This window comes from Acinonyx jubatus, chromosome E4 (assembly GCF_027475565.1).
Source record: "Acinonyx jubatus isolate Ajub_Pintada_27869175 chromosome E4, VMU_Ajub_asm_v1.0, whole genome shotgun sequence".
In the NCBI taxonomy this organism is placed as follows: Eukaryota; Metazoa; Chordata; class Mammalia; order Carnivora; family Felidae; genus Acinonyx; species Acinonyx jubatus.
In genome coordinates this window covers 50,362,916-50,375,345 of record NC_069395.1, presented here as the reverse complement: position 1 = coordinate 50,375,345, position 12,430 = coordinate 50,362,916, and the positions used below count along the sequence as shown (strand labels likewise).

Genomic DNA, 12,430 nt, shown 5'->3' with positions numbered 1-12,430 from the left:
AACTGGAGGCAGCTCACTGGTCACGAACTAGGGTTGGTATTTTTATTTTAGGTTCTGTATTGGCCAATATGTGACCTGTGTGCCATGCAGGGGATCACAGGAGCATTCGAATGATGCCTGTGTAATTCATTAATACTTCGTTCTGAAATGGTTTCAGAACTAATACTTAGTTCTGAAACGGCATTCTTCAATTCTTTGTTTTTTTATTCTAATTGTGCCATATTATCTTTTTTTAAAATGCTTATTTATTTTTGAGAGCGAGAGTATGAGCCAAGGAGGGGCAGAGAGAAGGAGAGGGAGAATTCCCAAGGAAGCTCTGTGCTGTCAGTGCACAAGCTCATGAACTTGTGGGACTCAGGCTCATGAACTGTGAGATCATGAACTGAGCTGAAATCAAGAGTCGGGTACTTAACTGACTGAACCACCCAGGCACCCCTATCTTTTTTTTATTTTTATTTTTATTAAAAAACTTCTTTTTCATGTTTGTTTATTCTGATAGAGAAAGAGAGCACAAGCAGGGGAGAGGCAGAGAGAGAGGGAGAGAGAGAATCCCAAGCAGTCTCTGCACTGCGGGGCTTGATCCCACGAACTGTGAGATCATGATCTGAGCTGAAATCAAGAGTCAGGCATTTAAGCAACTGAGCCACCCAGGTGTCCCGCCATATTATCTTTTTAAAAAATTGAAATATGGTTGACCCATAATGTGACATTTGTTTCAAGTATGTAACATAGTGATTCAACAACATCTATGTTATGCTATGCGTATCACAAGTGTAGCCACAATCTGTCACCATTACAGTGCCATTGACTGTGTTCCTTATGCTGTGCCTTTTATCCCAATGACTTACTCATTCCATAACTGAAAGCCTGTGTCTTTCACTCTATTTCATCCATTTTGCCCACCCCCCCCAACCTCTCCCCTTTGCCAAACATCAGTTTGTTCTCCGTATTTATGGGTCTATTTGTGCCATCTTATCTTAAATTAAGTACAAAGACCCTTCAGGTCACATCACTAGAGATCATTTCACCTACTGTTCTGTTTGACTGCCAGTGTCTTGTCTGTCCTTCAGCAATGGTGAAGTGGATCCCTTTTCCTCAGGCAAGAGAAATCCATGTTTTGTTGCCTTTGCCAATAATGAAAATGTTGGAGAGTTGAGAGGCAAAGCTGTTGCCTCTGGCGTCTTTCACGGGAACAACACCGAAAGAACTAGGATGTAGGATGTCTCTCTTCATCGGTGGTCACACCAACTCTTTACATGTTAGCACCTCTGATCACTATATACAGGTCACCAGTGTCAAACTTGATGAAATCAGTAATCTGTCCAGTCTCCAAATCAATCTGAATAGTTTCATTTACTTTGGTGAGGAATCAGGGGGACAGTTGGTGTGAGCATCATGGGTCACCAGATGAGGGATTTCTCTTGTGCCCAGAAAGACCTTTCTTACTTCACACAACTTGTACTTGGCTTCCTAAGGTGTAATATAATGAACAGCAAAGGACCCTTGGTGTCACAGATGAGAGAGGAATTCTCTTCAGTCTTGTCAATGCCCATGACATCTATTAAGCCAGTAAGGTAGGTTGTGTCAGTTTGGACTTTGCCATCAACCTTATTGGACTGCTGCATGCAGATCTTCTTTATTTCTTCTCCTGTCAGAGCATACTTAAGTGTGTTCCTTGGAGAATGATGAGGAGAAGACATTCTCTCAGCTCATGGGGCCCGGTAGATGGACGAGCAACAAACACACTGATCAAATTATTAGCATCCACTGCTTTAGAACTGCTGCACACTTGAGATGCTTCTTGGGACCAGGAGCCATGGCTGTGGTAGCCGTGAAAAGAACATCCTTCCGTTCTTAGCTTGTGTAAACTTTCTTTTAGTTCAGCTTGGTTCTTAAATCTATGTTGTTTTCTCAAAATGGTAGAAAGGGAAGAAATAATTCCTGATCATTAAGATCCTTTCAAAATGGAAAATTCAGGGGGCACCTGGGTGGCTCAGCGGTAGCATCTAACTACAGCTCAGGTCATGATCTCATAGTTCGTGAGTTTGAGCCTTGTGTGAGGCTCTATGCTGACAGCTTGGAGCCTGGAGCCCACTGTGAATTCTGTATCTCCCTTTCTCCCTGCCCCTCCCCCACTCACACGCTTTCTCTCTCTCAACAATAAATATCAAAAAAATTAAAAAAAAAAACAAAATGGAAAATTCAAGAATTATCAATGTCTAAAGGTATAACCAGAAAAACAAATATACTATAAATGCAAACTTTTATTGCTCCATTCATCCTTTGTCCCTTCATAATGTGATCTTTTTTTTTAATTTTTAGTGTTTATTTATTTTTGAGATAGAGATAGAGAGAGAGAGAGAGAGAGCATGAGAGGCAGAGGGGCAGAGAGAGAGGGAGACACAGAATGAGAAACAGGCTCCAGGCTCCGAGCTGTCAGCACAGAGCCCGACATGGGGCTCGAACTCACAGACTGCGAGATCATGACCTGAGCCAAAATCAGAGGCTTAACTGCCTGAGCCACCCAGGTGCCCCATAATGTGATCAATTTTTATGGAGTACCTTCTACATACCAGGATATTAAAAAAATTTTTTTTTAATTTTTTTTTTTATTTTTGAGAGAGAGAGAGAGAGAGAGAGAGAGAATGTGGGAGGGGCAGAGAGAGACAGAGACACAGAATCTGCAGCAGGCTCCAGGCTCTGAGCTGTCAGCACAGAGCCTGATGCGGGGCTCAAACTCATGAACTGCAAGATCATGACCTGAGCCGAAGCCAGACACTCAACCTACTGAGCCACCCAGGCGCCCTACATACCAGGGTATTTGTTACGCTCTGGATAAAACATGGTCCCTTGGAACTTCTCTGTGATTACAGTGCTGTGTGAGTGTGACAGCTGCCATCCTAGAGACATGCACAAGTACTACTGGAACACTTGTGGAGGTCACCTTTTCTAGATGAGAAAATTTGGGTTGGTTTCTAGAGAAGGTGGCACATGGGCTGACAGGTGAATAGGAGCAAGCCATGGAAAGGCAGGGAGTTCAGAGAGGACCTTACATGCATGGGAGCAGCTGGCTCAAAAGCAGAGAGGCACAACTGAGTGATACCTTAGCCAGTGACATGTGGTTCAGAAGAATATAGAGCGAGAGTCGTGTGAGGTGAGAGAAAAGGTTAGGATAGAATGTTGCATTCCAAGCTAATTTGGCACTTTTTCCTAAAAGCTCTCCAAAATTGTGTGAAGGGTTTTAACCATTGGATTGGGGTGATCAGATCTGCTTTTTGAATGACAGGGCCAGTGAGACTATGGCAAATGGATTGAGGGTGGGGTGCCCCACTGTGGTCTGGGATCAAGATAGAAATGATTGCCGTAATCCAGTCAAGAAGCGAAGAAGTCCTGTACTAGACTGTTAAATATTTCCCAAAGACATAAAAACAAATCTTTTACACGATCCTGGGCCAGATGCTTTAAACAGTTATTTAGAGAAAAGCAGATAATATCTGCTTGCAGGCAGGGCTAGTTATTTTTTTTCTTTCTTATTTAAAAAATAAAATAACCCATCAATGCAGTTTCAAACCCATATGATATGTTAGAACTCCTGAAGAAAAAACAACAGATAGCAGCCATTAAATCACCCATGCTTACCAATAGTCTACTCCCTTTTCAGGCAACTCTGTGCAGATTAACAGAACCAAACCCATAAATTTTAATTGTAACATATGTTCTGTCATCTGCCAATGTATTTTCAAGTCTGTGCAGGTATAACCATATGCTACGATGAACAAATGAACTGGAAAGATCAAAGTTATTTGATCTGGTTCCATGATTTAGAATTTCCAAATCAACACGAAGAGAAAATAGCAGGCATCAAACATCCATCTATGCTCGCACCAGGTCATACACTGTAATTCTATCCAAGTACAAGTTTCCATGGTAAACAGGGCAAGACTTGCCAACACTTCACAGGTTTCCAAAAAGCAGCTATGTCCCTCTTGGGAGAACTTTGTAACTGGAAAAGAAAATCTTCACGGATGAAATCTCCAGCAAAATAAAGTCACAGACTATATTTCTGCAGCAGGCCGTTTGCCAAATGTCTCATCAACAAGTATGGGGCTGGCAGTGACCCGTCCTATGGTAGAGGTGATAAAATGCTCCCGCCAAACCTTGTTTTCATTTGCTCACAGCTTCCTAGGGGGAAAAAAAATCTTACTTTGAGTTGGAATTTTCCATGTTTCATCCCAGTCCAAAGGTGACTTTAAAAAAAATTTTTTTTTTTTTTTTTTTTAGAAAGTTGAATTAAAATCAAGTGACATTTGTAAAGTTTAGTCATTTGGGGAGCTATGTGTACACAAAGATCTCACTGGGTAACACCAAAAAATTACATTTTCCTTTTCCTTGTGACTTTTAGAAGAATAACTCTTTTTGGTTGTTTCTTTTGAAAGGATTTAACCCTAAGTTACAGAGAGAGGAGACCAACCATTTTTGCAATTTACTCAAACAGAATTTTGCCCATGAAGACCTAATAAAAGAAGACTTTGCATGTTAAATCCACTAATAGTTTAACAAAAACTTAGAATGTCCCCACAGGTATTTGATAGAAAAAATATTTAAAAATAATGAGTTTAGGGGCGCCTGGGTGGCGCAGTCGGTTAAGCGTCGGACTTCAGCCAGGTCACCATCTCGCGGTCCGTGAGTTCGAGCCCCGCGTCGGGCTCTGGGCTGATGGCTCAGAGCCTGGAGCCTGTTTCAGATTCTGTGTCTCCCTCTCTCTCTGCCCCTCCCCCGTTCATGCTCTGTCTCTCTCTGTCCCAAAAATAAATAAACGTTGAAAAAAAAATGAGTTTAATTTAATTAAATTCAACAAATCTACAACGTACCAGGTACTAAGTGAGTGCTCTGTGTTATAGGTATATAAAGATGATAAGGTGATTCCTGTCTTCAAGGATGTATTATTTGGTGGTGGAGATAAGAGTCACAAAAATGGCACTAATTAAAGGCAGAATACAATAAGTGTTAAAGCAGAGGTTTAAGCAAAGTGATGTGGAACCACAGAAATGGGAGAAGTTAATGTTGATGGGGTGGTGGGAATAGTTTATTCTGGGTTTTGAAGGATTGAGGGTGGTAAAGATCAGTGAGCTGGGAAGGACATTCCAGACCAGAGACTGTGTGAACACGGCCACTGAGGTCAGAAGTGGGACTAGTCAAGGTGGCTGGAGCGTTGGATATGACAGAGAAAGGAATAGAAAATACATATGGAGAACTTGAGAAGGTAGCCTCAGAGTTTCTCAATGGGTAATCCATTGGTATTTTGGGGTGCAAGCTTCTTTGTCATCTCAGGGAGTGTCTATCCCTAGTCCCAGCCTTCTCAAAGCCAGTAGTGGTCCCTGTCATGTTGACCACTGGAAAGACCCCCCCCCCCCACAACATTTTCAAATACCCCCTGGGGGAGGCAGGATCACTTCTGTTGAGAATGGCTCTAGGGGGAATGTGGGCAACCAAGTTGGGGCAGTCTTTACTTCTGTGAGTGCTAGGGGCCTACTAAATGGTTCTGACCAGAGCGAGGGCATAATCAGACTTGGGATTCAGGACAATGATTTCTGGAGATTGAATCAGAGGAGGGAAAAATTGGGAAGCAGGATAACTCAGTCTATTGCCATCGTTTAGGGAACAGTCAATGCGGACTCAAATTAGACAATTTCATCACTTTTATGCCTGAAAACATTAATAGACATTATTATTATTATTATTTTTTTTTAGCTATTCTTCTTGACTCTGAAACCCCATAGCCCTGCAATGCGAACTCTGTGTGCTGTGGCTGCTTCCCTGTGTTTTTCTTTCCCCAAATTAATATCATATGGCAAATTCAGTGTTATAAAAACAAGATTTTTAAAGGGTGATCATAACACCCTTTCTACAACATGCTTTCTAATTATAGCATAAACACATGGGGTATGGAAAGCTCTATTTAAAAAACAAGACAAAAAGAATGCTGTTTCTCTGTTTCATTTTAGATAGTGTTTGGATTCCTTTACTTCTTGACTGTTTTTTTTTTTCCCCTTAATTTTTTTTTTTTAAAGAAGACTCTGTTGACAGTAGATTGAATAGTTTTGAATCCCAGATGTCAGTGCAGTGGAAACTCAAAGTGGATGGGCAGATGGAGTCTGTCAGAAGCGCACTCGTTGCCAAAACAGAAGACAGTGCCCAAGGCAAGGGAGGCAAGGAGGTGGTGCCCCTACCCTGCTGTGTGTGGGGAATCCTCGAGACTGGTGGCGCGGGGTGGAGAGCACCAGTCTGAGCGCCATCAGAAGGATGTCCTGACAACACAGCAGCTGTGATCGCGTCTTGTAATGTGTCCTCCTCTCCCAACTGCTGAGATGCTGCTGCCTTCTGGTTTTCTCAGGGAACTTTGGGAGGGACTCCACTGACTGAAGTTCAACCACAGATATGTTATGCTTAAATTTTCCCTAAGAAAACCCTTTTTAGGAAACTTTCAGGTGGTTTTTCATTTGAAACAAAATGGGATCTCCAGCACATTAAGCAGCCGAAAAGCTGTACCACGTCTCCGCAGAGGCCCAAAGGCGAGATCACGAATTGGAATCTGATCCTCTTCGTTAGTGAGATGTGCACTCTCCAGAACTCAGTTTTGTAACCTAAGGTTCCTGTTGAGGAGCTCCCAAACCGGCTTGGGCCCCTCCTCAGACTTTCTGGGGCTACAGCCCCTTGGGGTTCCCTCGTGCAAAATTGTTAATTTTACTATTCATTGAGGAATATACTGAGAACATAATGACAACAGTGTTATTGATTTTCCTGTTACTTTGTATGTTATAAAGCGTTTATATATATATTGGCTTATTAAATCCTCTGAAACTCAGAGGATTAAGGGACTTACTCAAGGGCATGGAATGGAAAATCCAGAACTCAAGTCCAGGTCTTTTGACTCCCAAGTCCATGCTGTTCCCTCTACAGTGTGCTGTTCACTGACCAGCACTTGGATCCCCTGCACTGGCCGTGAGGGGAGCCAGAACTTCTGAGCAGTAAGACCTCCCATTTCTCACCGAGGTTCTGCTGCTTTGAATCATGAGCATAGGTCCCATTGGCAGTTTCCAGCACCATCTTTTAGGAGCCGCTGTCGACGGCACCTGCTTTTGTGGCTCATGGCCCTCAGTGACACGGAAGGCCTGTTGGCCCAGCTCTTGGTGACTGTTCCTCTCTGTATTGTTGCATGCAGTGACTCTGTGCTGGGCATGAGAACTCCCAGCTGCTTCTGTCAACGGCTTCTGAAAGGTCCTCCGGGTCATTCCCGAGGCTCTGGCTTCCTGGAGTGACTCCTTGGCAAGGAGACGGCACAGCATCACAACCCCAGCACCACCTCCAAGGGCACAGCTCCGTTGCTCTACAGCCCTGACCGGAGTGTCATCAAACAGTCCCCCAACAGGACTTACAGAGCAAGACTTTGTAAGGGCCCAAGGCCTGGTTCTGTGTGCTGCTTGGGTTCTGCTGGGCTGTGACACAGATCTGGGCCCGCCGAGTATCCATTGCTTCAGAGTGAGTGCCTTGACGCCTTTCTCCCTGAAGTCACCTGTGTGGCCCATAGCATTTTTCCACCTCTGCTCGTCCTTTGCTTATTGTGCATTCGTGTGAGGCAAGTTCCAGAAGCTGTCCTAGGTGTCTCCACGTTCTCAAGCTCTCATGGTTTTCTAACCCTGGATTATGGAGAAACTCAAACATAGTCTCCATAACTACTTAGCGGTAATAATAATAAGGTAAGATTTATTTAGGGCTTACCATATGCCAATCCCTATCCTAAGGGTTTTCTATTAACTTTTAAAATCCTCAAAGCACACCCCTGAGGAAAGTCGTATTATAAACCCATTTTACAAACAAGGGAAAGGAGGCTTGGGAGGTTGAAAAACCTGCTCAGGACATAATGAATGAGAGATCTGTCTTTTGGTGCTTTCTGAATTCCAGAAGTTTCTAGTGGATTAGAAGTCTATATAATATTCAAAAATTCGAGTGCATATCTTTTCTCTTCTTGGAGAATGCCACATTTTCCCTGAGGGTAGGCTTATTTAAGCCTCATGCGGTCTGGGAAGAGCTAAGACTTCTGTGGCAGACTCTTCCTTTCTTGCCCAACATCCATCTATTCCTTGTTTTTTCTTGCTGAAGCATCTGGTTTTGTTCAGGTGGCTGTGTGCCCCACGGGATTGGATCTCCACTGCCCTCATTCAACCATAGCCATGCCGTTCTCCTTTGCATATTCAGTATAGGGGCAGTCTTGGATGAGTGGGGGGATCTTTGGGGAGCTTCCAGACCAGATCGTCCTCTCTGAGTGAAGATATAGTCACATGAAGAGAAAATGCTTTTGCCCTCATTCTTCCCTTCTTGCTTTGGAGAATGTTGAGTGAGGAGGTGATATTTGGGGCTCTAGAAGCCTGTGGCCATGAGATTACAAGCTTGAGGATAGGAACCAATATCCTGCAGATGACAAAATGGGATAATAAAAAAAAAGTCGGGGTCTTTTTTAATGACATGGAGCCCTCAAATTAACCCCGGTTAACTAACTAACCCCGGGACCACTTCTGAATTTCTCAGGAAGTTGACAATAAACATCCTTACGTTTATGCCAATACTATATACATAATGTGAGGAAATATGTGCCAGTCCACAAATTCTCACTGCTCTGCAAAGAGATAAGAACAGAAATTTGAGAATAAGGTTTAGATACCTCTGTAGTACTTTGATAATTGTTTTAAACCAGTGACGGTAGATTTGTCTCAGTGAACAAAATATCGATTAATACAAGATGGATTGGGAATTAAAATGACAACACTACCACTATAGATATTTTAGTTGCGAATTTAGTTGATTCTTTTTTTACTTACTATCAGCTATGAGTATTCGTAACTTACAGACATCATAAGAAAAGAAGGTTGCGTCCACGTAACTGATACCTCTCAAACTTAAACAGATTTATCGTGTCGCACGGGGCAGACCTAGACATAGCAGGCCTTCTGCTTAGAGGCTGTTTTGGTAAGTTACATAAGATGGGTCTTTCTATCTGATCTGATTCTCCTGCTGTTGTCATGCTTTGAGGGAAGGCCAGACCACTTGGGGTAAGCAGGGTGGCCCAGACCAGTCGCTTCTTAAATGTAGCAGAAGTGTGAAGTTGGCAACATTCAGCTCAGTGCTGTCTCTCATGGTCCTTCGAGAGCCCCTTCCACTCAGTCAGCCTGCTGTTCCTCCTCTTCTCTCCCTTAGTCTTGGGTTTGCTCTCAGCCTGACACCAGTTAACCTTTAGTAAGGTTTTAGCAAATAAATTTCCATAAGGCCGCTTAAGATACTGTATGTTTAGGAAAATCACTAACTTCTCTGAGGTCTCCCTTTCCTTGTTTATAACATGAAGATAATGTGACACTCCATTGTATAAATAATAATAATAACCTAACGTATACCGTGCCCTTACTGTGTGCTTAGTACAACTTGACATTGTCCGTAGGTATTACCACAATTACTTCTCTTAACGTTACGATGTACGTGTTACAGTTTTATCTCTGTCATGTGAATGAGGAGACTGACAGGGTTACCCAGCTAGTAAAAGAGGCAGGATTTGATCTGGAACATGACTACGGGAGCCCTTCTGCTTGACCATCATGCTGGTGCTCCTCATTGTAAATGTAAGAAACCATCAATATTACGTGATGGAAAAACTCTGCATCAAAAACTCGCTTATTTAGTCATTTGTCTCTCTTAACCACCCTTTCATATCATTGTGTGCTAACATGGTTAAATGTGTAGCAATGAGCCATTTCCGAGCACACACACACACACACACACGTACACACAAAAGTGAATCAGCTGGAACATCTGGTTTCTGGTTGGTTTTCCTGTTCAGGAGTTTCCTAAAAGTAAACTTAATTATAGTGTTAATACTAGTTGATTAGAACATGTGACTAGCTTGGAGTATATTGCCAATTGGACCAGCCCTTTTCAGGTGGATCACTCAGCAGCCAGAGGCAGTGGAAAGATGTACTTCATTCCTTGGTAATCAGCTTGTTTGATAGGAGGCAGGACCAAGTCCAGGAAACAGACAAGACCAGAGTAAGAAGAGTTGGTCTCCAGGGCTGGCTCCCTTAACCACCTGGCTAAGTGACGTTGCACAAGTCACTTAACCCTTCCAAGTGCCTGCTTTCTTTGTGCAGAGGCTCAAATGAAAGAATAAAGGAATTGTTGAATCACTGGGTTGTATACCTGAAACTAATTTAACATCATATGTTCATTAACTGGAATTAAAAAAATTAAAAATAGGAATAGAGGCACAAATTGCTTATAAGCAAGAAGCATCAAGCTTTGTGAACATAATTTTTGTATTTTGTATTTATATGAGTGCCTAACCTCTGACATTGACACTGGTATATTTTGAAGAAGTAGCATGCTTTAGGGGCACCTGGGTGGCTCAGTTGGTTACACGTCCAACTTTGACTCAGGTCATGATCTCATAGTTTGTGAGTTCGAGCCCCCCGTCGGGCTCTGTGCTGATAGCTCACAGCCTGGAGCCTGCTTCAGATTCTGTGTGTGTGTCTCTCTCTCTGCCCCTCCCCTGCTTGTACTCTGTCTCTCTCTTTCTCACAAACAAAATAAACATTAAAAAATTAAAAAAAAAAAGTAGCACGCTTTAGTGAAAATTCTGCTGTCTCCGGGACAAGCAGACATATTTGATCCTGTACCATTTGATCATCAAAAACACTGAGAAGGGCGCCTGGGTGGCTCAGTCGGTTAAGCGTCTGACTTTGGCTCAGGTCATGATCACACGGTTCATGTCAAGCCCTGTGTAAGGCTCTGTGCTCACAGCTCAGACCTAACGCCTGCTTCATATTCTGTGTCCCCTTCTCCCCCTCCCCCACTCATGCTCTGTCCCTCCCTCTCTCTCAAAGGTAAATAAACATTAAAAAAACACCACTGGGATATTTTCTTCAAGTATTTTTTTTAACGGATTTCTACCGTTGCACTTCCACATAGAGGAAGCTCCTCTCCGATAGACACCAGACACTGTCCTTGACACACAAAAGCAGACTGCACAGCCAGGGATCAAAAGGGTATCACACGGACATGGTCAGGTGTTGTCTGCCAAGGTTAAGAGCTCGTGTGCACGTTCCAAGAGCTACCAGGTACCTCCCTGGAGTGGACACTGCACGAGCACAGTGTTGTGAAGGTGTTTTCAACTCCCAGGATGTAAGTAGGGTTGGCAACGTCAGCCCCACTTGGAGTACCAGAGCTACAAAGTTAGTCGTGGCGAGTGAGGAGGCTGAGGCTCGGGAAGGACACGTAAATTGTTGGATGTTGCACAGATGATTCACAGTAAGCAGGGCTGGAACCTAGCTCACCTACTTCCCGGGCTAGGGCTCTTGCTCTTATCCCATGCAGCCTTATCGACAAAGATGACCGTATTAAAATTATCCTGAGGAATAGTTCAGAGAAATCATCACAAAACACCTAAGGAACACAAAGCCTCTGAACTAGATGATTGATGTATATTTCACTCATCTACTAGAAGACACATGCTTGGGCAATTCCTTTTTTTAACGAACATATAGCATGCATACATAATTCAACTGCATTCCCTACATCATTCCTGAGAGTTGCATATAATTGCAAAGATAATATTGCCATACCAAGCTGATGAAACATTATATTTGAGAGATTTCTCTTTCTGATGGTCTGTTTCACAGGCGTCTAAGGAAATTCTTAGAAGTCTTTTGTTTTGTGTGGCACATAGTGTAAACACTCGCCCCAGGTCAACCAGAAGGAAATAATACATGGTGGTGAGAAACCAATGGTGAGGGGAACAGCATGCTTAGACATAGCAAGACCTGGGGGTCACAGTGTGCTATTAGCCAAGTAGGAGTCTACAATAGTTTATTATAAAAAAACAAATATTATACTTGGACATTGCAGATGGAGTAAACTGTATTTTCGCCAGGATTATAGCAATTTTCCTTTTATTCTCAGTGTTTGTCAGTCCTCTTAATTTAGCACCGAGTCTATTTTTGTTCTGCTCTTCAAGTCAATTGGATAAATGGCCAAGGGAGAGTAGAAAAGAAGCAGCTCAGTGATTAAAATATAAAGAAGAAAACCTTTCAATCACGTGATAGATTATTATAGAGGATGTTATTAGCCTCTAGAAGAGGAGGGAAGGTCAGCTTATATATACGAAAGAATATCTGATTAGAAAATTGAGAATTAGATGGCACATTAATAGCTAACACGTCCTGGGTACTTACTTTGTGTCAGGCACTGTGCTAAGTGCTGTTCATGAACAATCCTATTTCATCCTCATAAAAGCCGAGATGGTAGGTACTTTTATTATTTGCAGTTAATAGATGAGGAAACTGAGCCCGAGAGATGTTTAGTAACCTCTCTGAGGTAACTCAGCTAGAAA

The 12,430-nt window shown here is 42.8% G+C and overlaps 1 protein-coding gene and 1 pseudogene across 1 annotated transcript in view; one reads left to right on the top strand and one right to left on the bottom strand.

The window, feature by feature from the left end:
- The window catches only part of PAPPA2 (pappalysin 2), a 525,758-nt gene that overhangs the window by 58,152 nt on the left and 455,176 nt on the right, over positions 1 to 12,430 (top strand). The gene's annotated exons all lie outside the window — the stretch shown is intronic.
- Positions 1,208 to 1,818, bottom strand: LOC128312949 (40S ribosomal protein S4, X isoform-like; annotated as a pseudogene).